The following is a 27,620-nucleotide window of genomic DNA, read 5'->3' on the forward strand; positions in this document are numbered from 1 at the left end:
GGTGAAGCGTGCCTGATGCCAGTGGTTACGTTGAAAGGACAGGTAAAGAGTCATGGCTAGGGTTGAGATAAGTGGGTCATTCTGCTCTTCAGAAAGGATAAGTAAAGGACTAGGGTTTGGGTCCAGCTCTGATGTGAGTGCGACTCTGAAATTGCGTTTCTGTGTTGAGGAGGGCCCTTGGTGATGTCGATGCTGACGTTTTGTGGATAGGCCCAGGATTCAGTGCTACGGTTAAAATTTTGTGTTCTCTCTGGTTTCCAGAGACATTAGCACTACGGAAAGAGTTAGGTTCTGGCTCTGATGTGACGGGGAGTGCAAGATTTTGGATCAGGGTTATGGTGAGGCATGGGTGACGTCAATGTTCCAGGTGAGCTATCAGGACCACTGGCCAGGGCTAGGCTTAGGGTTAGGTTTTTCGTTAGGTGTAGAGAGAGGGTATTGTTACATTTAGACATAGGGTTCTTCTCTTACGTTAGGGCGAATGTGCACTTCAGATTCACGATTACAGTGAGACAATTGTGGTATCCATGGTGATTTTGGAGTTTCAGGCCACAGGTCCGCGCTAGGGTTAGGTTTCTGTAATCATAAAAGGGTATGGGGTTTACGTGGATACGGCTCGATTTTTGATCCTACTCTGATGTGAGGGCGAAGGCCAGATTGATCTTGATCATCATGGTGTGGCATAGGTGACATCAATGCTGACGCTGAGCATTAAGCTTAAGGGACCTTGTTTAGGGGCAGGGTTTTCAGTAAGGAAAAGTCTATGCAGAAGATATGGTTATGGACATAATTAAGGTGCAATTTTGATGTCAGGGCGAGTGTGAGGTCGAGTCACAGGGTTGAGGGAGTCATAGGTGATATCAATGGTGAAGGCGAAATATCTGGTCCATGGATCGGGTCTAGGGTTAGGTAGAGGTGTTTGTTAAGGAGTACGGGTGATATAGGGTTACAGTTAGATTCGGATCCATCTCTGATGTGAGGGCGAGTGCAAGATTGAGTTTCATTTTAAGGTGAAGTGTGAGAGACACTAATGCTAAAGGTGACGTGTCGGATCTTGAAGCCAGGGCTAGGGCTGGAATTAGTTGTAAGTTAAGGTGTATGGGGCTGATTGAGTGACAGTTAGAGTTCTGATCTGACTCTGATATGAGGGCATGGCCAGAATGAGCTTCAGTTTTATGGGGAGGAATGATAGACTTCAATGCTGATGGTGGCAGTTCAGTTAAAGTGGCCTGGGCTAGGGTTAGGGTTTCCTGTAAGGGAATGTCTATACATATGACATGTTTACGGAGAGAATTTTTGTTCAATTCTGATGTGAGTGCGAGGGTGAGATAGAGGCTCAGGGTAAAGATGTGTCTCCTATATGGCATCAATGTTGAAGGGAAAGATTCTAGTCCAGGGATCGGGGCAAGGGTTAGGGTTAGGTGGTCAGTAAGATTTACAGTAACATAGAGCTTTATTTAGAGTTAGCATCTGTCTCTGATGTGAGGGTGATATCCAGATTGAGCTTCATGTTTACGGTACGGCATGACAGACATTGAATCAGATGGTGTCGGCTCAGGTAAAGTGGCCAGTGCTAGAGTTAGGTTATTGTGTTCTGTGAGGTGTACAAGAAGGATAGGGGTATGGACAGACTTAGCGCTTGTCTCTGATGTGAGGGCAAGTGCGAGATTGAGGTTCAGGATTACGGTGAATGGTGGGTCATGCCAATGTTTACAGTAAATGGACAGGTCCAAGAGTCATGGCTAGGGTTTGGATTAGTGGGTCGTTCTGTTCTACAGAAAGGATAATTTTAGGATTAAGTGTAGGGTCCAGCTCTGATGTGAGTACAAGTGTGAAATTGCGATTCAGTGTTGAGGAGGTCCCTTGTTGATGTCAATGGTGTCGTTGTGTGGATAGGCCGAGTCAGTGCTAGGGTTAAAATTTTGTGTTCTCTCTGGTTTCTGGATACATTAGCATTATGGAAAGATTTAGGTTCTGGGTATGATGTGACGGGGAGTTCAAGATGGTGGATCAGGGTTATGGTGAGGCATTGGTGACGTCAGTGGTCAAGGTGAGGTGTCAGGACCTCGGGCCAGGTCAAGGGTTTGGGTTAGGGTTTTGGGAAGCTGTAGAGGAATGGTATTGTTACGTTTAGACTTAGGTTCCTTCTCTTAAGTTAGGGAGACTATGCAATTTTGGTTCCAGGATTACAGTGAGGCAAGGGTGATATCCAAGGTTATGGTGGAGTTTCAGGAAACAGGTCCGCGCTAGGGTTAGGGTTATGTAATCATTAAAGGGTATGGGGTTTACGTGGATAAGGCTCGATTTTTGATCCTACTCTGATGTGAGGGCGAAGGCCAGATTGATCTTGATCATCATGATGTGGCATAGGTGACATCAATGCTGACGCTGAGGATCCAGCTTAAGGGACCTTGTTTAGGGGCAGTGTTTTCAGTAAGGAAATGCCCATGAAGAAGATATGGTTATGGACATAATTAGGGTGCAATTTTGTTGTCAGGGCGAGTGTGAGGTCGAGTCACAGGGTTGAGGGAGTCATAGGTGATATCAATGGTGAATGCGAAATCTCTGATCCATGGATCGGGTCTAGGGTTAGGTTGAAGTGTTTGATAAGGAGTACGGGTGATATAGGGTTACAGTTAGATTCGGATCCATCTCTGATATGAGGGAGAGTGCAAGATTGAGTTTCATTTTAAGGTGAAGTGTGGGTGAAACTAATGGTAAAGGTGAAGTGTCGGATACTGACGCCAGGGCTAGGGCTGGAATTAGATGTAAGTTAAGGTGTATGGGGCTGATTGAATGACAGTTAGAGTTCTGATCCGACTCTGATGTGAGGGCAATGGCCAGAATGAGCTTTAGTTTTATGGGGAGGAATGACAGACGCCAATGCTGATGGTGGCAGGTCAGTTAAAGGGGCCTGTGCTATGGTTAGGGTTTCCTATGAGGGAAAGTCTATGCATATGAAACGGTTACGGAGAGAATTTGGGTTCAATTCTGATGTGAGTGCGAGGGTGAGATTGAGGCTCAGGGTAAAGATGTGTCTCCTAGTCGGCAGCAATGTTGAAGGCGGAGTATCTAGTCCAGGGCTCGTGTCTAGGGTTAGGCTTAGGTGTTCAGTAAGATTTACAGGAACATAGAATTACATTTAGAGTTCGCATCTGACACTGATGTGAGGGCGATGGCCAGACTGAGCTTCAGGTTTACATCGCGGCATGACAGGCGTTGAAGCTGATGGCAACGTTTAGGTAAATTGGCCAGGGTTAGAGTTAGGGTATTGTGTTCTGTGAGGTGTACAGGAAGGATAGTTTGAAGGACAGACTTAGGGCTGGTCTCTGATGTGAGGGCAAGTTCGAGATTGAGGTACAGGATTACGGTGAAGCGTGCGTGATGCCAGTGGTTACGTTGAAAGGACAGGTAAAGAGTCATGGCTAGGGTTGATATAAGTGGGTCATTCTGCTCTTCAGAAAGGATAAGTAAAGGACTAGGGTTTGGGTCCAGCTCTGATGTGAGTGCGACTCTGAAATTGCGTTTCTGTGTTGAGGAGGGCCCTTGGTGATGTCGATGCTGACGTTTTGTGGATAGGCCCAGGATTCAGTGCTACGGTTAAAATTTTGTGTTCTCTCTGGTTTCCAGAGACATTAGCACTACGGAAAGAGTTAGGTTCTGGCTCTGATGTGACGGGGAGTGCAAGATTTTGGATCAGGGTTATGGTGAGGCATGGGTGACGTCAATGTTCCAGGTGAGCTATCAGGACCACTGGCCAGGGCTAGGCTTAGGGTTAGGTTTTTCGTTAGGTGTAGAGAGAGGTTATTGTTACATTTAGACATAGTGTTCTTCTCTTACGTTAGGGCGAATGTGCTCTTCAGATTCACGATTACACTGAGACAATTGTGGTATCCATGGTGATTTTGGAGTTTCAGGCCACAGGTCCGCGCTACGGTTAGGTTTCTGTAATCATAAAAGGGTATGGGGTTTACGTGGATACGGCTCGATTTTTGATCCTACTCTGATGTGAGGGCGAAGGCCAGATTGATCTTGATCATCATGGTGTGGCATAGGTGACATCAATGCTGACGCTGAGCATTAAGCTTAAGGGACCTTGTTTAGGGGCAGGGTTTTCAGTAAGGAAAAGTCTATGCAGAAGATATGGTTATGGACATAATTAAGGTGCAATTTTGATGTCAGGGCGAGTGTGAGGTCGAGTCACAGGGTTGAGGGAGTCATAGGTGATATCAATGGTGAAGGCGAAATATCTGGTTCATGGATCGGGTCTAGGGTTAGGTAAAGGTGTTTGTTAAGGAGTACGGGTGATATAGGGTTACAGTTAGATTCGGACCCATCTCTGATGTGAGGGCGAGTGCAAGATTGAGTTTCATTTTAAGGTGAAGTGTGAGTGACACTAATGCTAAAGGTGAAGTGTCGGATCTTGAAGCCAGGGCTAGGGATGGAATTAGTTGTAAGTTAAGGTGTATGGTGCTGATTGAGTGACAGTTAGAGTTCTGATCTGACTCTGATGTGAGGGCATGGCCAGAATGAGCTTCAGTTTTATGGGGAGGAATGACAGACTTCAATGCTGATTTTGGCAGTTCAGTTAAAGTGGCCTGGGCTAGTGTTAGGGTACTGTGTTCTGTGAGGTGTACAGGATGGATAGGGTGATGAAAAGACTTAGGGCTGTTCTCTGATGTCAGGGCCATTGCGAAATTGAGGTTCAGGATTACGGTGAAGGGTGGGTCATGCCAATGGTCACGGAGAATGGACTGGTCTAAGAGTCATGGCTAGATTTAGGATTAGTGTGTCGTTTTGTTCTACAGAAAGGATAAGTTAAGGATAAAGGTTAGGGTCCAGCCCTGATGTGAATGCGAGTCTGAAATTTCGATTCAGTGTTGAGGAGATCCCTGGGTGTTGTCAATGCTGACGTTGTGTGGATAGGCCCAGAACTCAGTGCTACGGTTACAATTTTGTGTTCTCTCTGGTTTCCGGAGACATTAGCAGTACGGAAAGTGTTAGGTTCTGGCTCTGGTGTGACAGGGAGCACAGGATGGTGTATCAGGGTTATGGTGAAGCGTGTGTGATGTCCGGGTTCAAGGTGTGGTGTCAGGACCCCGGGCCAGGACTAGGGTTAGGGTTAGGTTTTTGGGAAGCTGTAGAGTGATGGTATTGTTACATTTAGAATTAGGTTCCTTCTCTTACGTTAGGGCGAGTATGTGATTCAGTTCTAGGATTACAGTGAGGCAAAGGTGATATCCAAGGTGATGGTGGAGTTTCAGGCCACATGTCTACACTACAGTAAGGGTTATGTAATCGTTAAAGGGTATGGGGTTTGCGTGGATACGGCTCGATTTTGGATCCTACTCTGACGTGAGGGTGAAGGCCAGATTGATCTTAATCATCATGGTGTGGCATAGGAGACATCAATGCTGATGCTGTGGGTCCACGTTAAGGGACCTCAGTTAGTGGTAGGGTTTACTGTAAGCAAAAGTCTATGTAGAAGATATTGTTTTGGACATAATTAGGGTGCAATTTCGAAGTCAGGGCGACTGTGAGATCGATTCACAGGGTAGAGGGAGTAATAGTTGTTATCAATGGTGAAGGCGAAGTATCTGGTCCATGGGTCGTTTCTAGGGTTAGGTTTAGGTGTTCGATAAGGAGTACGGGTGATATAGGGTTACAGTTAGATTCGGATCAATCTCTGATGTGAGGGCGAGTGCAAGATTGAGTTTCAATTTTAAGTTGAAGTGTGGGTGACATTAATGCTCAAGGTGAAGTGTCAGATCCTGACGCCAGGGCTAGGGCTGGTGTTAGTTGTAAGTTAAGGTGCATGGGTCTGATTGAGTGACAGTAAGAGTTCTGATCCGACTCTGATGTGAGGGAAATGGCCAGAATGAGCTTCAGGATTATGGGGAGGAATGACAGACGCCAATTCTGATGGTGGTGGTTCAGAAAAGGTGCCTGGGCTAGGGTTAGGATTTCCTGTAAGGGAAACTCCACGCATACGATACGGTTACGGAGAGAAGTTGGGTTCAATTCTGATGTGAGTGCGAGGGTGAGATTGAGGCTCAGGGTAAAGATGTGCCTCCTAGTAGGCAGCAATGTTAAAGATGGTGTATCTAGTCCAGGGCTCGGGTCTAGGGTTAGGCTTAGGTGTTCAGTAAGATTTACAGGAACATAGAGTTACATTTAGAGTTCGCTTCTGATACTGATGTGAGGGCTACAGCCAGAATGAGCTTCAGGTTTACTTTACAGCATGACAAACGTTGAAGCTGATGGCAAATGTTCAAGTAAAGAGGCCAGGGTTAGATTTATGATATTGTGTTCTCTGAGGTGTACAGGAAGGATAGGGTGATGGACAGACTTAGGGCTGTCCTCTGATGTGAGGTCAAGTTCGAGGTTGAGGTTCAGGATTACGGTGAAGCGTGCCTGTTGTTAATATTTACGCTGAAGGGACAGGTAAAGAGTCATGGCTAGGATTGTGATTAGTGGGTCATTCTGTTCTACAGAAAGGATAAGTTAAGGATTAGGGTTATGGTCCAGCTCTGATATGAGTGCGACTCTGAAATTGCGTTTCAGTGTTGAGGAGGGCCCTGGGTGATGTCGATGGTGACGTGTGTGTGGATATGCCGAGGACTCAGTGCTAGGGTTAAAATTTTGTGTTCTCTCTGGTTTCCGGAAACATTAGCATTACGGAAAGTGTTAGGTTCTGGGTCAGATGTGACGGGGAGCGGGAGATGGTGGATCAGGAATATCGTGAGGCATGGGTGACATCAGTGGTCAAGGTGAGGTGTCAGGACCACGGGCCAGGACTACCGTTAGGGTTAGAATTTTGGGATGCTGTAGAGGGATGGTATTGTTTTGTTTAGACTTAGGTTCTTACACTTACGTTAGGGCGACTTTGCGATTCAGTTCCAGGATTACAGTGAGGCAAGGGTTATATCCAAGGTGATGGTGGAGTTTCAGTCCACAGGTCCGCGATAGGATTAGGGTTATGTAATCTTTAAAGTGTATGGGATGGACCGGGATATGGTTCGATTCACATACTATTCTGATATGAGGACGAAGGCCTGATTGATCTTCATCATCGTGGTGTGGCAAGGTGTACGTTTGAGATAGGGTTATAGTTAGATTCGGATCCATCTCTGATGTGAGTGTGTGTGCACCATTGTGTTTCATTTTTAAGGTGAGGTGTGGGTGACATTAATGCTTAAGGTGATGTGTCAGAACCTGGCGCCATTGCTAGGGCTGGAATTAGTTGTAAGTTAAGGTGTATGGGGCTGATTGAGTGACAGTTAGAGTTCTGATCCGACTCTGATGTGAGGACAATGGCCAGAGTGTGCTTCAGGATTATGGGGAGGAATGAGAGACGTCAATGCTGATGATGGCGGTTCACTTAAAGGGGCCTGGGCTAGGGTTAGAGTTTCCTGAAAGGGAAAGCCTATGCATATGCTACGGTTACAGAGAGAATTTGTGTTCAATTCTGATGTGTGTGCGAGTGTGAGATAGAGGCTCAGATTTATGATGTGCCTCCTAGTCGGCAGCAATTTTGAAGGCGGTGTATCTCGTCCAGGTCTCGGGACTTGGGTTAGGCATAGGTGTTCAGTAAGATTTACAGTATCATAGAGTTAAATTTAGAGTTCGCATCTGACCCTGATGTGAGGGAGATGGCCAGATTGAGCTTCAGGTTTACTTTGCGGCATGACAGACGTTGAAGCTGATGGTGTCGGTTCAGGTAAAGTGGCCAGGGTTAGAGCTATATTATTGTGTTCTGTGAGATGTAGAGGAAGGATAGGGTGATGGACAGACTTAGGGCTTGTCTCTGATGTGAGGGCAAGTTTGAAATTGAGGTTCAGAATTACGGTGAAGCGTGCCTGATGCCATTGTTTACGGTGAAGGGACAGGTAAAGAGTCATGGCTAGGGTTGAGATTAGTGTGTCATTGTGCTCTACAGAAAGGATAAGTTAAGGATTAGGGTTAGGGACCAGTCCTGATGTGAGTGCGCTTCTGAAATTGCGTTTCAGTGTTGTGGAGTGCCCTGTAAGATGTTGACGCTGATGTTGTGTGGATAGGCCCAGGATTCATTGCTAGGGTTAAAATTTTGTGTTCTCTCTGTATTCCAGAGTCATTAGCATTAGGAAACAGTTAGTTTCTTGGTCTCATGTGACAGGGAGCACAAGATGTAGGTTCAGGGTTATGGTGTGGCAATGGTGACGTCAATGTTCCATGTAAGGTGTCACGACCACTGGCCAGGGCTAGGGTTAGGGTTAAGTTTCTTGGTAGCTGAAGAGAGAGGGTATTGTTACATTTAGACATAGGGTCCTTCTCTTACGTTAGGGCGAATGTGCGATTCAGTTCCAGGAATACAGTGAGGCATTATTGATATCCATCGTGATGGAGTAGTTTCAGGCCACAGGTCCACGCTAGGGTTAGGGTTATGTAATCGTTAAAGGGTATGAGGTGGATCGGGATACGGTTCGATTTGCATCCTTCTCTGATATGGGGTGAAGGTCAGATTGATCTTCATCATCGTGGTGTGGCATCGGTGACATCAATGCTGAAGCTGAGGGTTCATGTTAATAGACCTGGGTTAGGGATAAGGTTTTCTGTAAGGAAAAGTCTATGAGGTACATATGGTTATGGACAGAATTAGGGAGCAATTCTGATGTCAGGGCGAGTGTGAGATTGAGTCGCATGGTCAAGGGACTCCTAGTTGATATCAAAGGTGAAGCTGAATTATCTGGTCCGGGTCACATCTACGATTAGATTTAGGTGTTCCATAAGGAATACGGGTGTGATAGGGTTACAGTAAGACTTCAGATCTATCTCTGTTTTGAGGGCGAGTGCAAGATTGAGTTTCAAGTTTAAGCTGAAATGTGGGTGACATCAAAGATGACGGTGAAGTGACAGATCCTGGCGACAAGGCTAGGTTTAGCATTAGTTGTAAGGTAAGGTGTATGGGGCAGATGTAGTGACAGTTAGAGTTCTTATCTAACTCAACAGAGTGTGCTTCAGGATTATGGGGAGGAATGACAGAAGTCGATTCTGATGGTTGCTGTTCAGTTAAAATGGCCTGGTCTAGGGTTAGGGTTTCCTGTAAGGGAAAATCTAGGCATATGATACGGTTACGGAGAGAATTAGGGTTCAATTCTGATGTGAGTGTGATGGTGAGATTGAGGCTCAGGGTTAAGATGTGTCTCCTAGTTGGCATCAATGTTGAAGGCGAACAATCTAGTCCAGGCCTCGGGCCTAGGGTTAGGGTTAGGTGTTCAGTAAGATTTACAGTAACATAGAGTTATATTTAGAGTTCGCATCTGACCCTGATGTGAGGGCGATGGCCAGATTGAGCTTCAGGTTTACGGTGCGGCATGACAGACGTTGAAGCTTATGGTGTCGGCTCAGGTAAAGTGGCCAGGGCTAGAGTTAGGGTACTGTGTTCTGTGAGGTGTACAGGATGGATAGGGTGATGGACAGACTTAGGGCTGGTCTCTGATGTCAGGGCCATTGCGAAATTGAGGTTCAGGATTACGGTGAAGGGTGGGTCATGCCAATGGTCACGGTGAGTGGACTGGTCTAACAGTCATGGCTAGATTTAGGATTAGTGTGTCGTTTTGTTCTACAGAAAGGATAAGTTAAGGATAAAGGTTAGGGTCCAGCCCTGATGTGAATGCGAGTCTGAAATTTCGATTCAGTGTTGAGGAGATCCCTGGGTGTTGTCAATGCTGACGTTGTGTGGATAGGCCCAGAACTCAGTGCTAGGGTTACAATTTTGTGTTCTCTCTGGTTTCCGGAGACATTAGCAGTACGGAAAGTGTTAGGTTCTGGCTCTGGTGTGACGGGGAGCACAAGAGGGTGTATCAGGGTTATGGTGAAGCATGTGTGATGTCCGGGTTCAAGGTGTGGTGTCAGGACCCCGGGCCAGGGCTAGGGTTAGGGTTAGGTTTTTGGGAAGCTGTAGAGTGATGGTATTGTTACATTTAGAATTAGGTTCCTTCTCTTACGTTAGGGCGAGTATGTGATTCAGTTCTAGGATTACAGTGAGGCAAAGGTGATATCCAAGGTGATGGTGTAGTTTCAGGCCACATGTCTACACTACAGTTAGGGTTATCTAATCGTTAAAGGGTATGGGGTTTGCGTGGATACGGCTCGATTTTGGATCCTGCTCTGACGTGAGGGCGAAGCCCAGATTGATCTTGATCATCATGGTGTGGCATAGGTGACATCAATGCTGATGCTGAGGGTCCACGTTAAGGGACCTCGGTTAGTGGTAGGGTTTACTGTAAGCAAAAGTCTATGTAGAAGATATTGTTTTGGACATAATTAGGGTGCAATTTCGATGTCAGGGCGACTGTGAGATCGAAACACAGGGTAGAGGGAGTAATAGTTGTTATCAATGGTGAAGGCGAAGTATCTGGTCCATGGGTCGGGTCTAGGGTTAGGTTTAGGTGTTCGATAAGGAGTACGGGTGATATAGGGTTACAGTTAGATTCGGATCAATCTCTGATGTGAGGGCGAGTGCAAGATTGAGTTTCAATTTTAAGTTGAAGTGTGGGTGACATTAATGCTCAAGGTGAAGTGTCAGATCCTGATGCCAGGGCTAGGGCTGGTGTTAGTTGTAAGTTAAGGTGCATGGGTCTGATTGAGTGACAGTAAGAGTTCTGATCCGACTCTGATGTGAGGGAAATGGCCAGAATGAGCTTCAGGATTATGGGGAGGAATGACAGACGCCAATTCTGATGGTGGTGGTTCAGAAAAGGTGCCTGGGCTAGGGTTAGGGTTTCCTGTAAGGCAAACTCCACGCATACGATACGGTTATGGAGAGAAGTTGGGTTCAATTCTGATGTGAGTGCGAGGGTGAGATTGAGGCTCAGGGTAAAGATGTGCCTCCTAGTAGGCAGCAATGTTAAAGATGGTGTATCTAGTCCAGGGCTCGGGTCTAGGGTTAGGCTTAGGTGTTCAGTAAGATTTACAGGAACATAGAGTTACATTTAGAGTTCGCTTCTGATACTGATGTGAGGGCTACAGCCAGAATGAGCTTCAGGTTTACTTTACAGCATGACAAACGTTGAAGCTGATGGCAAATGTTCAAGTAAAGAGGCCAGGGTTAGATTTATGATATTGTGTTCTCTGAGGTGTACAGGAAGGATAGGGTGATGGACAGACTTAGGGCTGTCCTCTGATGTGAGGACAAGTTCGAGGTTGAGGTTCAGGATTACGGTGAAGCGTGCCTGTTGTTAATATTTACGCTGAAGGGACAGGTAAAGAGTCATGGCTAGGATTGTGATTAGTGGGTCATTCTGTTCTACAGAAAGGATAAGTTAAGGATTAGGGTTATGGTCCAGCTCTGATATGAGTGCGACTCTGAAATTGCGTTTCAGTGTTGAGGAGGGCCCTGGGTGATGTCGATGGTGACGTGTGTGTGGATAGGCCCAGGACTCAGTGCTAGGGTTAAAATTTTGTGTTCTCTCTGGTTTCCGGAAACATTAGCATTACGGAAAGTGTTAGGTTCTGGGTCAGATGTGACGGGGAGCGGGAGATGGTGGATCAGGAATATCGTGAGGCATGGGTGACATCAGTGGTCAAGGTGAGGTGTCAGGACCACGGGCCAGGGCTACCGTTAGGGTTAGAATTTTGGGATGCTGTAGAGGGATGGTATTGTTATGTTTAGACTTAGGTTCTTACACTTACGTTAGGGCGACTTTGCGATTCAGTTCCAGGATTACAGTGAGGCAAGGGTTATATCCAAGGTGATGGTGGAGTTTCAGTCCACAGGTCCGCGATAGGATTAGGGTTATGTAATCTTTAAAGTGTATGGGATGGACCGGGATATGGTTCGATTCACATACTATTCTGATATGAGGACGAAGGCCTGATTGATCTTCATCATCGTGGTGTGGCAAGGTGTACGGTTGAGATAGGGTTATAGTTAGATTCGGATCCATCTCTGATGTGAGTGTGTGTGCACCATTGTGTTTCATTTTTAAGATGAGGTGTGGGTGACATTAATGCTTAAGGTGAAGTGTCAGAACCTGGCGCCATTGCTAGGGCTGGAATTAGTTGTAAGTTAAGGTGTATGGGGCTGATTGAGTGACAGTTAGAGTTCTGATCCGACTCTGATGTGAGGACAATGGCCAGAATGTGCTTCAGGATTATGGGGAGGAATGACAGACGTCAATGCTGATGATGGCGGTTCACTTAAAGGGGCCTGGGCTAGGGTTAGAGTTTCCTGAAAGGGAAAGCCTATGCATATGCTACGGTTACAGAGAGAATTTGTGTTCAATTCTGATGTGTGTGCGAGTGTGAGATAGAGGCTCAGATTAATGATGTGCCTCCTAGTCGGCAGCAATTTTGAAGGCGGTGTATCTCGTCCAGGTCTCGGGACTTGGGTTAGGCATAGGTGTTCAGTAAGATTTACAGTATCATAGAGTTAAATTTAGAGTTCGCATCTGACCCTGATGTGAGGGAGATGGCCAGATTGAGCTTCAGGTTTACTTTGCGGCATGACAGACGTTGAAGCTGATGGTGTCGGTTCAGGTAAAGTGGCCAGGGTTAGAGCTATATTATTGTGTTCTGTGAGATGTAGAGGAAGGATAGGGTGATGGACAGACTTAGGGCTTGTCTCTGATGTGAGGGCAAGTTTGAAATTGAGGTTCAGAATTACGGTGAAGCGTGCCTGATGCCAGTGTTTACGGTGAAGGGACAGGTAAAGAGTCATGGCTAGGGTTGAGATTAGTGTGTCGTTGTGCTCTACAGAAAGGATAAGTTAAGGATGAGGGTTAGGGACCAGTCCTGATGTGAGTGCGCTTCTGAAATTGCGTTTCAGTGTTGTGGAGTGCCCTGTAAGATGTTGACGCTGATGTTGTGTGGATAGGCCCAGGATTCATTGCTAGGGTTAAAATTTTGTGTTCTCTCTGTATTCCAGAGTCATTAGCATTAGGAAACAGTTAGTTTCTTGGTCTCATGTGACAGGGAGCACAAGATGTAGGTTCAGGGTTATGGTGTGGCAATGGTGACGTCAATGTTCCATGTAAGGTGTCACGACCACTGGCCAGGGCTAGGGTTAGGGTTAGGTTTTTTGGTAGCTGAAGAGAGAGGGTATTGTTACATTTAGACATAGGGTCCTTCTCTTACGTTAGGGCGAATGTGCGATTCAGTTCCAGGAATACAGTGAGGCATTATTGATATCCATCGTGATGGAGTAGTTTCAGGCCACAGGTCCACGCTAGGGTTAGGGTTATGTAATCGTTAAAGGGTATGAGGTGGATCGGGATACGGTTCGATTTGCATCCTTCTCTGATATGGGGTGAAGGTCAGATTGATCTTCATCATCGTGGTGTGGCATCGGTGACATCAATGCTGAAGCTGAGGGTTCATGTTAATAGACCTGGGTTAGGGATAAGGTTTTCTGTAAGGAAAAGTCTATGAGGTACATATGGTTATGGACAGAATTAGGGAGCAATTCTGATGTCAGGGCGAGTGTGAGATTGAGTCGCATGGTCAAGGGACTCCTAGTTGATATCAAAGGTGAAGCTGAATTATCTGGTCCGGGTCACATCTACGATTAGATTTAGGTGTTCAATAAGGAATACGGGTGTGTGATAGGGTTACAGTAAGACTTCAGATCTATCTCTGTTTTGAGGGCGAGTGCAAGATTGAGTTTCAAGTTTAAGCTGAAATGTGGGTGACATCAAAGATGACGGTGAAGTGACAGATCCTGGCGACAAGGCTAGGTTTAGCATTAGTTGTAAGGTAAGGTGTATGGGGCAGATGGAGTGACAGTTAGAGTTCTGATCTAACTCAACAGAGTGTGCTTCAGGATTATGGGGAGGAATGACAGAAGTCGATTCTGATGGTTGCTGTTCAGTTAAAATGGCCTGGTCTAGGGTTAGGGTTTCCTGTAAGGGAAAATCTAGGCATATGATACGGTTACGGAGAGAATTAGGGTTCAATTCTGATGTGAGTGTGATGGTGAGATTGAGGCTCAGGGTTAAGATGTGTCTCCTAGTTGGCATCAATGTTGAAGGCGAACAATCTAGTCCAGGCCTCGGGCCTAGGGTTAGGGTTAGGTGTTCAGTAAGATTTACAGTAACATAGAGTTATATTTAGAGTTCGCATCTGACCCTGATGTGAGGGCGATGGCCAGATTGAGCTTCAGGTTTACGGTGCGGCATGACAGACGTTGAAGCTGATGGTGTCGGCTCAGGTAAAGTGGCCAGGACTAGAGTTAGGGTACTGTGTTCTGTGAGGTGTACAGGATGGATAGGGTGATGGACAGACTTAGGGCTGGTCTCTGATGTCAGGGCCATTGCGAAATTGAGGTTCAGGATTACGGTGAAGGGTGGGTCATGCCAATGGTCACGGTGAGTGGACTGGTCTAACAGTCATGGCTAGATTTAGGATTAGTGTGTCGTTTTGTTCTACAGAAAGGATAAGTTAAGGATAAAGGTTAGGGTCCAGCCCTGATGTGAATGCGAGTCTGAAATTTCGATTCAGTGTTGAGGAGATCCCTGGGTGTTGTCAATGCTGACGTTGTGTGGATAGGCCCAGAACTCAGTGCTAGGGTTACAATTTTGTGTTCTCTCTGGTTTCCGGAGACATTAGCAGTACGGAAAGTGTTAGGTTCTGGCTCTGGTGTGACGGGGAGCACAAGAGGGTGTATCAGGGTTATGGTGAAGCATGTGTGATGTCCGGGTTCAAGGTGTGGTGTCAGGACCCCGGGCCAGGGCTAGGGTTAGGGTTAGGTTTTTGGGAAGCTGTAGAGTGATGGTATTGTTACATTTAGAATTAGGTTCCTTCTCTTACGTTAGGGCGAGTATGTGATTCAGTTCTAGGATTACAGTGAGGCAAAGGTGATATCCAAGGTGATGGTGGAGTTTCAGGCCACATGTCTACACTACAGTTAGGGTTATGTAATCGTTAAAGGGTATGGGGTTTGCGTGGATACGGCTCGATTTTGGATCCTACTCTGACGTGAGGGCGAAGGCCAGATTGATCTTGATCATCATGGTGTGGCATAGGTGACATCAATGCTGATGCTGAGGGTCCACGTTAAGGGACCTCGGTTAGTGGTAGGGTTTACTGTAAGCAAAAGTCTATGTAGAAGATATTGTTTTGGACATAATTAGGGTGCAATTTCGATGTCAGGGCGACTGTGAGATCGAAACACAGGGTAGAGGGAGTAATAGTTGTTATCAATGGTGAAGGCGAAGTATCTGGTCCATGGGTCGGGTCTAGGGTTAGGTTTAGGTGTTCGATAAGGAGTACGGGTGATATAGGGTTACAGTTAGATTCGGATCAATCTCTGATGTGAGGGCGAGTGCAAGATTGAGTTTCAATTTTAAGTTGAAGTGTGGGTGACATTAATGCTCAAGGTGAAGTGTCAGATCCTGATGCCAGGGCTAGGGCTGGTGTTAGTTGTAAGTTAAGGTGCATGGGTCTGATTGAGTGACAGTAAGAGTTCTGATCCGACTCTGATGTGAGGGAAATGGCCAGAATGAGCTTCAGGATTATGGGGAGGAATGACAGACGCCAATTCTGATGGTGGTGGTTCAGAAAAGGTGCCTGGGCTAGGGTTAGGGTTTCCTGTAAGGGAAACTCCACGCATACGATACGGTTACGGAGAGAAGTTGGGTTCAATTCTGATGTGAGTGCGAGGGTGAGATTGAGGCTCAGGGTAAAGATGTGCCTCCTAGTAGGCAGCAATGTTAAAGATGGTGTATCTAGTCCAGGGCTCGGGTCTAGGGTTAGGCTTAGGTGTTCAGTAAGATTTACAGGAACATAGAGTTACATTTAGAGTTCGCTTCTGATACTGATGTGAGGGCTACAGCCAGAATGAGCTTCAGGTTTACTTTACAGCATGACAAACGTTGAAGCTGATGGCAAATGTTCAAGTAAAGAGGCCAGGGTTAGATTTATGATATTGTGTTCTCTGAGGTGTACAGGAAGGATAGGGTGATGGACAGACTTAGGGCTGTCCTCTGATGTGAGGTCAAGTTCGAGGTTGAGGTTCAGGATTACGGTGAAGCGTGCCTGTTGTTAATATTTACGCTGAAGGGACAGGTAAAGAGTCATGGCTAGGATTGTGATTAGTGGGTCATTCTGTTCTACAGAAAGGATAAGTTAAGGATTAGGGTTATGGTCCAGCTCTGATATGAGTGCGACTCTGAAATTGCGTTTCAGTGTTGAGGAGGGCCCTGGGTGATGTCGATGGTGACGTGTGTGTGGATAGGCCCAGGACTCAGTGCTAGGGTTAAAATTTTGTGTTCTCTCTGGTTTCCGGAAACATTAGCATTACGGAAAGTGTTAGGTTCTGGGTCAGATGTGACGGGGAGCGGGAGATGGTGGATCAGGAATATCGTGAGGCATGGGTGACATCAGTGGTCAAGGTGAGGTGTCAGGACCACGGGCCAGGGCTACCGTTAGGGTTAGAATTTTGGGATGCTGTAGAGGGATGGTATTGTTATGTTTAGACTTAGGTTCTTACACTTACGTTAGGGCGACTTTGCGATTCAGTTCCAGGATTACAGTGAGGCAAGGGTTATATCCAAGGTGATGGTGGAGTTTCAGTCCACAGGTCCGCGATAGGATTAGGGTTATGTAATCTTTAAAGTGTATGGGATGGACCGGGATATGGTTCGATTCACATACTATTCTGATATGAGGACGAAGGCCTGATTGATCTTCATCATCGTGGTGTGGCAAGGTGTACGGTTGAGATAGGGTTATAGTTAGATTCGGATCCATCTCTGATGTGAGTGTGTGTGCACCATTGTGTTTCATTTTTAAGGTGAGGTGTGGGTGACATTAATGCTTAAGGTGAAGTGTCAGAACCTGGCGCCATTGCTAGGGCTGGAATTAGTTGTAAGTTAAGGTGTATGGGGCTGATTGAGTGACAGTTAGAGTTCTGATCCGACTCTGATGTGAGGACAATGGCCAGAATGTGCTTCAGGATTATGGGGAGGAATGAAAGACGTCAATGCTGATGATGGCGGTTCACTTAAAGGGGCCTGGGCTAGGGTTAGAGTTTCCTGAAAGGGAAAGCCTATGCATATGCTACGGTTACAGAGAGAATTTGTGTTCAATTCTGATGTGTGTGCGAGTGTGAGATAGAGGCTCAGATTAATGATGTGCCTCCTAGTCGGCAGCAATTTTGAAGGCGGTGTATCTCGTCCAGGTCTCGGGACTTGGGTTAGGCATAGGTGTTCAGTAAGATTTACAGTATCATAGAGTTAAATTTAGAGTTCGCATCTGACCCTGATGTGAGGGAGATGGCCAGATTGAGCTTCAGGTTTACTTTGCGGCATGACAGACGTTGAAGCTGATGGTGTCGGTTCAGGTAAAGTGGCCAGGGTTAGAGCTATATTATTGTGTTCTGTGAGATGTAGAGGAAGGATAGGGTGATGGACAGACTTAGGGCTTGTCTCTGATGTGAGGGCAAGTTTGAAATTGAGGTTCAGAATTACGGTGAAGCGTGCCTGATGCCAGTGTTTACGGTGAAGGGACAGGTAAAGAGTCATGGCTAGGGTTGAGATTAGTGTGTCGTTGTGCTCTACAGAAAGGATAAGTTAAGGATGAGGGTTAGGGACCAGTCCTGATGTGAGTGCGCTTCTGAAATTGCGTTTCAGTGTTGTGGAGTGCCCTGTAAGATGTTGACGCTGATGTTGTGTGGATAGGCCCAGGATTCATTGCTAGGGTTAAAATTTTGTGTTCTCTCTGTATTCCAGAGTCATTAGCATTAGGAAACAGTTAGTTTCTTGGTCTCATGTGACAGGGAGCACAAGATGTAGGTTCAGGGTTATGGTGTGGCAATGGTGACGTCAATGTTCCATGTAAGGTGTCACGACCACTGGCCAGGGCTAGGGTTAGGGTTAGGTTTTTTGGTAGCTGAAGAGAGAGGGTATTGTTACATTTAGACATAGGGTCCTTCTCTTACGTTAGGGCGAATGTGCGATTCAGTTCCAGGAATACAGTGAGGCATTATTGATATCCATCGTGATGGAGTAGTTTCAGGCCACAGGTCCACGCTAGGGTTAGGGTTATGTAATCGTTAAAGGGTATGAGGTGGATCGGGATACGGTTCGATTTGCATCCTTCTCTGATATGGGGTGAAGGTCAGATTGATCTTCATCATCGTGGTGTGGCATCGGTGACATCAATGCTGAAGCTGAGGGTTCATGTTAATAGACCTGGGTTAGGGATAAGGTTTTCTGTAAGGAAAAGTCTATGAGGTACATATGGTTATGGACAGAATTAGGGAGCAATTCTGATGTCAGGGCGAGTGTGAGATTGAGTCGCATGGTCAAGGGACTCCTAGTTGATATCAAAGGTGAAGCTGAATTATCTGGTCCGGGTCACATCTACGATTAGATTTAGGTGTTCCATAAGGAATACGGGTGTGTGATAGGGTTACAGTAAGACTTCAGATCTATCTCTGTTTTGAGGGCGAGTGCAAGATTGAGTTTCAAGTTTAAGCTGAAATGTGGGTGACATCAAAGATAACGGTGAAGTGACAGATCCTGGCGACAAGGCTAGGTTTAGCATTAGTTGTAAGGTAAGGTGTATGGGGCAGATGGAGTGACAGTTAGAGTTCTGATCTAACTCAACAGAGTGTGCTTCAGGATTATGGGGAGGAATGACAGAAGTCGATTCTGATGGTTGCTGTTCAGTTAAAATGGCCTGGTCTAGGGTTAGGGTTTCCTGTAAGGGAAAATCTAGGCATATGATACGGTTACGGAGAGAATTAGGGTTCAATTCTGATGTGAGTGTGATGGTGAGATTGAGGCTCAGGGTTAAGATGTGTCTCCTATTTGGCATCAATGTTGAAGGCGAAGAATCTAGTCCAGGCCTCGGGCCTAGGGTTAGGGTTAGGTGTTCAGTAAGATTTACAGTAACATAGAGTTATATTTAGAGTTCGCATCTGACCCTGATGTGAGGGCGATGGCCAGATTGAGCTTCAGGTTTACGGTGCGGCATGACAGACGTTGAAGCTGATGGTGTCGGCTCAGGTAAAGTGGCCAGGACTAGAGTTAGGGTACTGTGTTCTGTGAGGTGTACAGGATGGATAGGGTGATGGACAGACTTAGGGCTGGTCTCTGATGTCAGGGCCATTGCGAAATTGAGGTTCAGGATTACGGTGAAGGGTGGGTCATGCCAATGGTCACGGTGAGTGGACTGGTCTAACAGTCATGGCTAGATTTAGGATTAGTGTGTCGTTTTGTTCTACAGAAAGGATAAGTTAAGGATAAAGGTTAGGGTCCAGCCCTGATGTGAATGCGAGTCTGAAATTTCGATTCAGTGTTGAGGAGATCCCTGGGTGTTGTCAATGCTGACGTTGTGTGGATAGGCCCAGAACTCAGTGCTAGGGTTACAATTTTGTGTTCTCTCTGGTTTCCGGAGACATTAGCAGTACGGAAAGTGTTAGGTTCTGGCTCTGGTGTGACGGGGAGCACAAGAGGGTGTATCAGGGTTATGGTGAAGCATGTGTGATGTCCGGGTTCAAGGTGTGGTGTCAGGACCCCGGGCCAGGGCTAGGGTTAGGGTTAGGTTTTTGGGAAGCTGTAGAGTGATGGTATTGTTACATTTAGAATTAGGTTCCTTCTCTTACGTTAGGGCGAGTATGTGATTCAGTTCTAGGATTACAGTGAGGCAAAGGTGATATCCAAGGTGATGGTGGAGTTTCAGGCCACATGTCTACACTACAGTTAGGGTTATCTAATCGTTAAAGGGTATGGGGTTTGCGTGGATACGGCTCGATTTTGGATCCTACTCTGACGTGAGGGCGAAGGCCAGATTGATCTTGATCATCATGGTGTGGCATAGGTGACATCAATGCTGATGCTGAGGGTCCACGTTAAGGGACCTCGGTTAGTGGTAGGGTTTACTGTAAGCAAAAGTCTATGTAGAAGATATTGTTTTGGACATAATTAGGGTGCAATTTCGATGTCAGGGCGACTGTGAGATCGAAACACAGGGTAGAGGGAGTAATAGTTGTTATCAATGGTGAAGGCGAAGTATCTGGTCCATGGGTCGGGTCTAGGGTTAGGTTTAGGTGTTCGATAAGGAGTACGGGTGATATAGGGTTACAGTTAGATTCGGATCAATCTCTGATGTGAGGGCGAGTGCAAGATTGAGTTTCAATTTTAAGTTGAAGTGTGGGTGACATTAATGCTCAAGGTGAAGTGTCAGATCCTGATGCCAGGGCTAGGGCTGGTGTTAGTTGTAAGTTAAGGTGCATGGGTCTGATTGAGTGACAGTAAGAGTTCTGATCCGACTCTGATGTGAGGGAAATGGCCAGAATGAGCTTCAGGATTATGGGGAGGAATGACAGACGCCAATTCTGATGGTGGTGGTTCAGAAAAGGTGCCTGGGCTAGGGTTAGGGTTTCCTGTAAGGGAAACTCCACGCATACGATACGGTTACGGAGAGAAGTTGGGTTCAATTCTGATGTGAGTGCGAGGGTGAGATTGAGGCTCAGGGTAAAGATGTGCCTCCTAGTAGGCAGCAATGTTAAAGATGGTGTATCTAGTCCAGGGCTCGGGTCTAGGGTTAGGCTTAGGTGTTCAGTAAGATTTACAGGAACATAGAGTTACATTTAGAGTTCGCTTCTGATACTGATGTGAGGGCTACAGCCAGAATGAGCTTCAGGTTTACTTTACAGCATGACAAACGTTGAAGCTGATGGCAAATGTTCAAGTAAAGAGGCCAGGGTTAGATTTATGATATTGTGTTCTCTGAGGTGTACAGGAAGGATAGGGTGATGGACAGACTTAGGGCTGTCCTCTGATGTGAGGTCAAGTTCGAGGTTGAGGTTCAGGATTACGGTGAAGCGTGCCTGTTGTTAATATTTACGCTGAAGGGACAGGTAAAGAGTCATGGCTAGGATTGTGATTAGTGGGTCATTCTGTTCTACAGAAAGGATAAGTTAAGGATTAGGGTTATGGTCCAGCTCTGATATGAGTGCGACTCTGAAATTGCGTTTCAGTGTTGAGGAGGGCCCTGGGTGATGTCGATGGTGACGTGTGTGTGGATAGGCCCAGGACTCAGTGCTAGGGTTAAAATTTTGTGTTCTCTCTGGTTTCCGGAAACATTAGCATTACGGAAAGTGTTAGGTTCTGGGTCAGATGTGACGGGGAGCGGGAGATGGTGGATCAGGAATATCGTGAGGCATGGGTGACATCAGTGGTCAAGGTGAGGTGTCAGGACCACGGGCCAGGGCTACCGTTAGGGTTAGAATTTTGGGATGCTGTAGAGGGATGGTATTGTTATGTTTAGACTTAGGTTCTTACACTTACGTTAGGGCGACTTTGCGATTCAGTTCCAGGATTACAGTGAGGCAAGGGTTATATCCAAGGTGATGGTGGAGTTTCAGTCCACAGGTCCGCGATAGGATTAGGGTTATGTAATCTTTAAAGTGTATGGGATGGACCGGGATATGGTTCGATTCACATACTATTCTGATATGAGGACGAAGGCCTGATTGATCTTCATCATCGTGGTGTGGCAAGGTGTACGGTTGAGATAGGGTTATAGTTAGATTCGGATCCATCTCTGATGTGAGTGTGTGTGCACCATTGTGTTTCATTTTTAAGGAGAGGTGTGGGTGACATTAATGCTTAAGGTGAAGTGTCAGAACCTGGCGCCATTGCTAGTGCTGGAATTAGTTGTAAGTTAAGGTGTATGGGGCTGATTGAGTGACAGAGTTCAGATCCGACTCTGATGTGAGGACAATGGCCAGAATGTGCTTCAGGATTATGGGGAGGAATGAAAGACGTCAATGCTGATGATGGCGGTTCACTTAAAGGGGCCTGGGCTAGGGTTAGAGTTTCCTGAAAGGGAAAGCCTATGCATATGCTACGGTTACAGAGAGAATTTGTGTTCAATTCTGATGTGTGTGCGAGTGTGAGATAGAGGCTCAGATTAATGATGTGCCTCCTAGTCGGCAGCAATTTTGAAGGCGGTGTATCTCGTCCAGGTCTCGGGACTTGGGTTAGGCATAGGTGTTCAGTAAGATTTACAGTATCATAGAGTTAAATTTAGAGTTCGCATCTGACCCTGATGTGAGGGAGATGGCCAGATTGAGCTTCAGGTTTACTTTGCGGCATGACAGACGTTGAAGCTGATGGTGTCGGTTCAGGTAAAGTGGCCAGGGTTAGAGCTATATTATTGTGTTCTGTGAGATGTAGAGGAAGGATAGGGTGATGGACAGACTTAGGGCTTGTCTCTGATGTGAGGGCAAGTTTGAAATTGAGGTTCAGAATTACGGTGAAGCGTGCCTGATGCCAGTGTTTACGGTGAAGGGACAGGTAAAGAGTCATGGCTAGGGTTGAGATTAGTGTGTCGTTGTGCTCTACAGAAAGGATAAGTTAAGGATTAGGGTTAGGGACCAGTCCTGATGTGAGTGCGCTTCTGAAATTGCGTTTCAGTGTTGTGGAGTGCCCTGTAAGATGTTGACGCTGATGTTGTGTGGATAGGCCCAGGATTCATTGCTAGGGTTAAAATTTTGTGTTCTCTCTGTATTCCAGAGTCATTAGCATTAGGAAACAGTTAGTTTCTTGGTCTCATGTGACAGGGAGCACAAGATGTAGGTTCAGGGTTATGGTGTGGCAATGGTGACGTCAATGTTCCATGTAAGGTGTCACGACCACTGGCCAGGGCTAGGGTTAGGGTTAGGTTTTTTGGTAGCTGAAGAGAGAGAGTATTGTTACATTTAGACATAGGGTCCTTCTCTTACGTTAGGGCGAATGTGCGATTCAGTTCCAGGAATACAGTGAGGCATTATTGATATCCATCGTGATGGTGTAGTTTCAGGCCACAGGTCCACGCTAGGGTTAGGGTTATGTAATCGTTAAAGGGTATGAGGTGGATCGGGATACGGTTCGATTTGCATCCTTCTCTGATATGGGGTGAAGGTCAGATTGATCTTCATCATCGTGGTGTGGCATCGGTGACATCAATGCTGAAGCTGAGGGTTCATGTTAATAGACCTGGGTTAGGGATAAGGTTTTCTGTAAGGAAAAGTCTATGAGGTACATATGGTTATGGACAGAATTAGGGAGCAATTCTGATGTCAGGGCGAGTGTGAGATTGAGTCGCATGGTCAAGGGAATCCTAGTTGATATCAAAGGTGAAGCTGAATTATCTGGTCCGGGTCACATCTACGATTAGATTTAGGTGTTCCATAAGGAATACGGGTGTGTGATAGGGTTACAGTAAGACTTCAGATCTATCTCTGTTTTGAGGGCGAGTGCAAGATTGAGTTTCAAGTTTAAGCTGAAATGTGGGTGACATCAAAGATGACGGTGAAGTGACAGATCCTGGCGACAAGGCTAGGTTTAGCATTAGTTGTAAGGTAAGGTGTATGGGGCAGATGGAGTGACAGTTAGAGTTCTGATCTAACTCAACAGAGTGTGCTTCAGGATTATGGGGAGGAATGACAGAAGTCGATTCTGGTGGTTGCTGTTCAGTTAAAATGGCCTGGTCTAGGGTTAGGGTTTCCTGTAAGGGAAAATCTAGGCATATGATACGGTTACGGAGAGAATTAGGGTTCAATTCTGATGTGAGTGTGATGGTGAGATTGAGGCTCAGGGTTCAGATGTGTCTCCTATTTGGCATCAATGTTGAAGGCGAAGAATCTAGTCCAGGCCTCGGGCCTAAGGTTAGGGTTAGGTGTTCAGTAAGATTTACAGTAACATAGAGTTATATTTAGAGTTCGCATCTGACCCTGATGTGAGGGCGATGGCCAGATTGAGCTTCAGGTTTACGGTGCGGCATGACAGACGTTGAAGCTGATGGTGTCAGCTCAGGTAAAGTGGCCAGGGCTAGAGTTAGGGTACTGTGTTCTGTGAGGTGTACAGGATGGATAGGGTGATGGACAGACTTAGGGCTGGTCTCTGATGTCAGGGCCATTGCGAAATTGAGGTTCAGGATTACGGTGAAGGGTGGGTCATGCCAATGGTCACGGTGAGTGGACTGGTCTAACAGTCATGGCTAGATTTAGGATTAGTGTGTCGTTTTGTTCTACAGAAAGGATAAGTTAAGGATAAAGGTTAGGGTCCAGCCCTGATGTGAATGCGAGTCTGAAATTTCGATTCAGTGTTGAGGAGATCCCTGGGTGTTGTCAATGCTGACGTTGTGTGGATAGGCCCAGAACTCAGTGCTAGGGTTACAATTTTGTGTTCTCTCTGGTTTCCGGAGACATTAGCAGTACGGAAAGTGTTAGGTTCTGGCTCTGGTGTGACGGGGAGCACAAGAGGGTGTATCAGGGTTATGGTGAAGCATGTGTGATGTCCGGATTCAAGGTGTGGTGTCAGGACCCCGGGCCAGGGCTAGGGTTAGGGTTAGGTTTTTGGGAAGCTGTAGAGTGATGGTATTGTTACATTTAGAATTAGGTTCCTTCTCTTACGTTAGGGCGAGTATGTGATTCAGTTCTAGGATTACAGTGAGGCAAAGGTGATATCCAAGGTGATGGTGGAGTTTCAGGCCACATGTCTACACTACAGTTAGGGTTATGTAATCGTTAAAGGGTATGGGGTTTGCGTGGATACGGCTCGATTTTGGATCCTACTCTGACGTGAGGGCGAAGGCCAGATTGATCTTGATCATCATGGTGTGGCATAGGTGACATCAATGCTGATGCTGAGGGTCCACGTTAAGGGACCTCGGTTAGTGGTAGGGTTTACTGTAAGCAAAAGTCTATGTAGAAGATATTGTTTTGGACATAATTAGGGTGCAATTTCGATGTCAGGGCGACTGTGAGATCGAAACACAGGGTAGAGGGAGTAATAGTTGTTATCAATGGTGAAGGCGAAGTATCTGGTCCATGGGTCGGGTCTAGGGTTAGGTTTAGGTGTTCGATAAGGAGTACGGGTGATATAGGGTTACAGTTAGATTCGGATCAATCTCTGATGTGAGGGCGAGTGCAAGATTGAGTTTCAATTTTAAGTTGAAGTGTGGGTGACATTAATGCTCAAGGTGAAGTGTCAGATCCTGATGCCAGGGCTAGGGCTGGTGTTAGTTGTAAGTTAAGGTGCATGGGTCTGATTGAGTGACAGTAAGAGTTCTGATCCGACTCTGATGTGAGGGAAATGGCCAGAATGAGCTTCAGGATTATGGGGAGGAATGACAGACGCCAATTCTGATGGTGGTGGTTCAGAAAAGGTGCCTGGGCTAGGGTTAGGGTTTCCTGTAAAGGAAACTCCACGCATACGATACGGTTACGGAGAGAAGTTGGGTTCAATTCTGATGTGAGTGCGAGGGTGAGATTGAGGCTCAGGGTAAAGATGTGCCTCCTAGTAGGCAGCAATGTTAAAGACGGTGTATCTAGTCCAGGGCTCTGGTCTAGGGTTAGGCTTAGGTGTTCAGTAAGATTTACAGGAACATAGAGTTACATTTAGAGTTCGCTTCTGATACTGATGTGAGGGCTACAGCCAGAATGAGCTTCAGGTTTACTTTACAGCATGACAAACGTTGAAGCTGATGGCAAATGTTCAAGTAAAGAGGCCAGGGTTAGATTTATGATATTGTGTTCTCTGAGGTGTACAGGAAGGATAGGGTGATGGACAGACTTAGGGCTGTCCTCTGATGTGAGGTCAAGTTCGAGGTTGAGGTTCAGGATTATGGTGAAGCGTGCCTGTTGTTAATATTTACGCTGAAGGGACAGGTAAAGAGTCATGGCTAGGATTGTGATTAGTGGGTCATTCTGTTCTACAGAAAGGATAAGTTAAGGATTAGGGTTATGGTCCAGCTCTGATATGAGTGCGACTCTGAAATTGCGTTTCAGTGTTGAGGAGGGCCCTGGGTGATGTCGATGGTGACGTGTGTGTGGATAGGCCCAGGACTCAGTGCTAGGGTTAAAATTTTGTGTTCTCTCTGGTTTCCGGAAACATTAGCATTACGGAAAGTGTTAGGTTCTGGGTCAGATGTGACGGGGAGCGGGAGATGGTGGATCAGGAATATCATGAGGCATGGGTGACGTCAGTGGTCAAGGTGAGGTGTCAGGACCACGGGCCAGGGCTACCGTTAGGGTTAGAATTTTGGGATGCTGTAGAGGGATGGTATTGTTATGTTTAGACTTAGGTTCTTACACTTACGTTAGGGCGACTTTGCGATTCAGTTCCAGGATTACAGTGAGGCAAGGGTTATATCCAAGGTGATGGTGGAGTTTCAGTCCACAGGTCCGCGATAGGATTAGGGTTATGTAATCTTTAAAGTGTATGGGATGGACCGGGATATGGTTCGATTCACATACTATTCTGATATGAGGACGAAGGCCTGATTGATCTTCATCATCGTGGTGTGGCAAGGTGTACGGTTGAGATAGGGTTATAGTTAGATTCGGATCCATCTCTGATGTGAGTGTGTGTGCACCATTGTGTTTCATTTTTAAGGTGAGGTGTGGGTGACATTAATGCTTAAGGTGAAGTGTCAGAACCTGGCGCCATTGCTAGGGCTGGAATTAGTTGTAAGTTAAGGTGTATGGGGCTGATTGAGTGACAGTTAGAGTTCTGATCCGACTCTGATGTGAGGACAATGGCCAGAATGTGCTTCAGGATTATGGGGAGGAATGAAAGACGTCAATGCTGATGATGGCGGTTAACTTAAAGGGGCCTGGGCTAGGGTTAGAGTTTCCTGAAAGGGAAAGCCTATGCATATGCTACGGTTACAGAGAGAATTTGTGTTCAATTCTGATGTGTGTGCGAGTGTGAGATAGAGGCTCAGATTAATGATGTGCCTCCTAGTCGGCAGCAATTTTGAAGGCGGTGTATCTCGTCCAGGTCTCGGGACTTGGGTTAGGCATAGGTGTTCAGTAAGATTTACAGTATCATAGAGTTAAATTTAGGGTTCGCATCTGACCCTGATGTGAGGGAGATGGCCAGATTGAGCTTCAGGTTTACTTTGCGGCATGACAGACGTTGAAGCTGATGGTGTCGGTTCAGGTAAAGTGGCCAGGGTTAGAGCTATATTATTGTGTTCTGTGAGATGTAGAGGAAGGATAGGGTGATGGACAGACTTAGGGCTTGTCTCTGATGTGAGGGCAAGTTTGAAATTGAGGTTCAGAATTACGGTGAAGCGTGCCTGATGCCAGTGTTTACGGTGAAGGGACAGGTAAAGAGTCATGGCTAGGGTTGAGATTAGTGTGTCGTTGTGCTCTACAGAAAGGATAAGTTAAGGATTAGGGTTAGGGACCAGTCCTGATGTGAGTGCGCTTCTGAAATTGCGTTTCAGTGTTGTGGAGTGCCCTGTAAGATGTTGACGCTGATGTTGTGTGGATAGGCCCAGGATTCATTGCTAGGGTTAAAATTTTGTGTTCTCTCTGTATTCCAGAGTCATTAGCATTAGGAAACAGTTAGTTTCTTGGTCTCATGTGACAGGGAGCACAAGATGTAGGTTCAGGGTTATGGTGTGGCAATGGTGACGTCAATGTTCCATGTAAGGTGTCACGACCACTGGCCAGGGCTAGGGTTAGGGTTAGGTTTTTTGGTAGCTGAAGAGAGAGGGTATTGTTACATTTAGACATAGGGTCCTTCTCTTACGTTAGGGCGAATGTGCGATTCAGTTCCAGGAATACAGTGAGGCATTATTGATATCCATCGTGATGGTGTAGTTTCAGGCCACAGGTCCACGCTAGGGTTAGGGTT

The sequence above is a fragment of the Manis pentadactyla genome, chromosome 1, assembly GCF_030020395.1.
Source record: "Manis pentadactyla isolate mManPen7 chromosome 1, mManPen7.hap1, whole genome shotgun sequence".
Taxonomy (NCBI): domain Eukaryota; kingdom Metazoa; phylum Chordata; class Mammalia; order Pholidota; family Manidae; genus Manis; species Manis pentadactyla.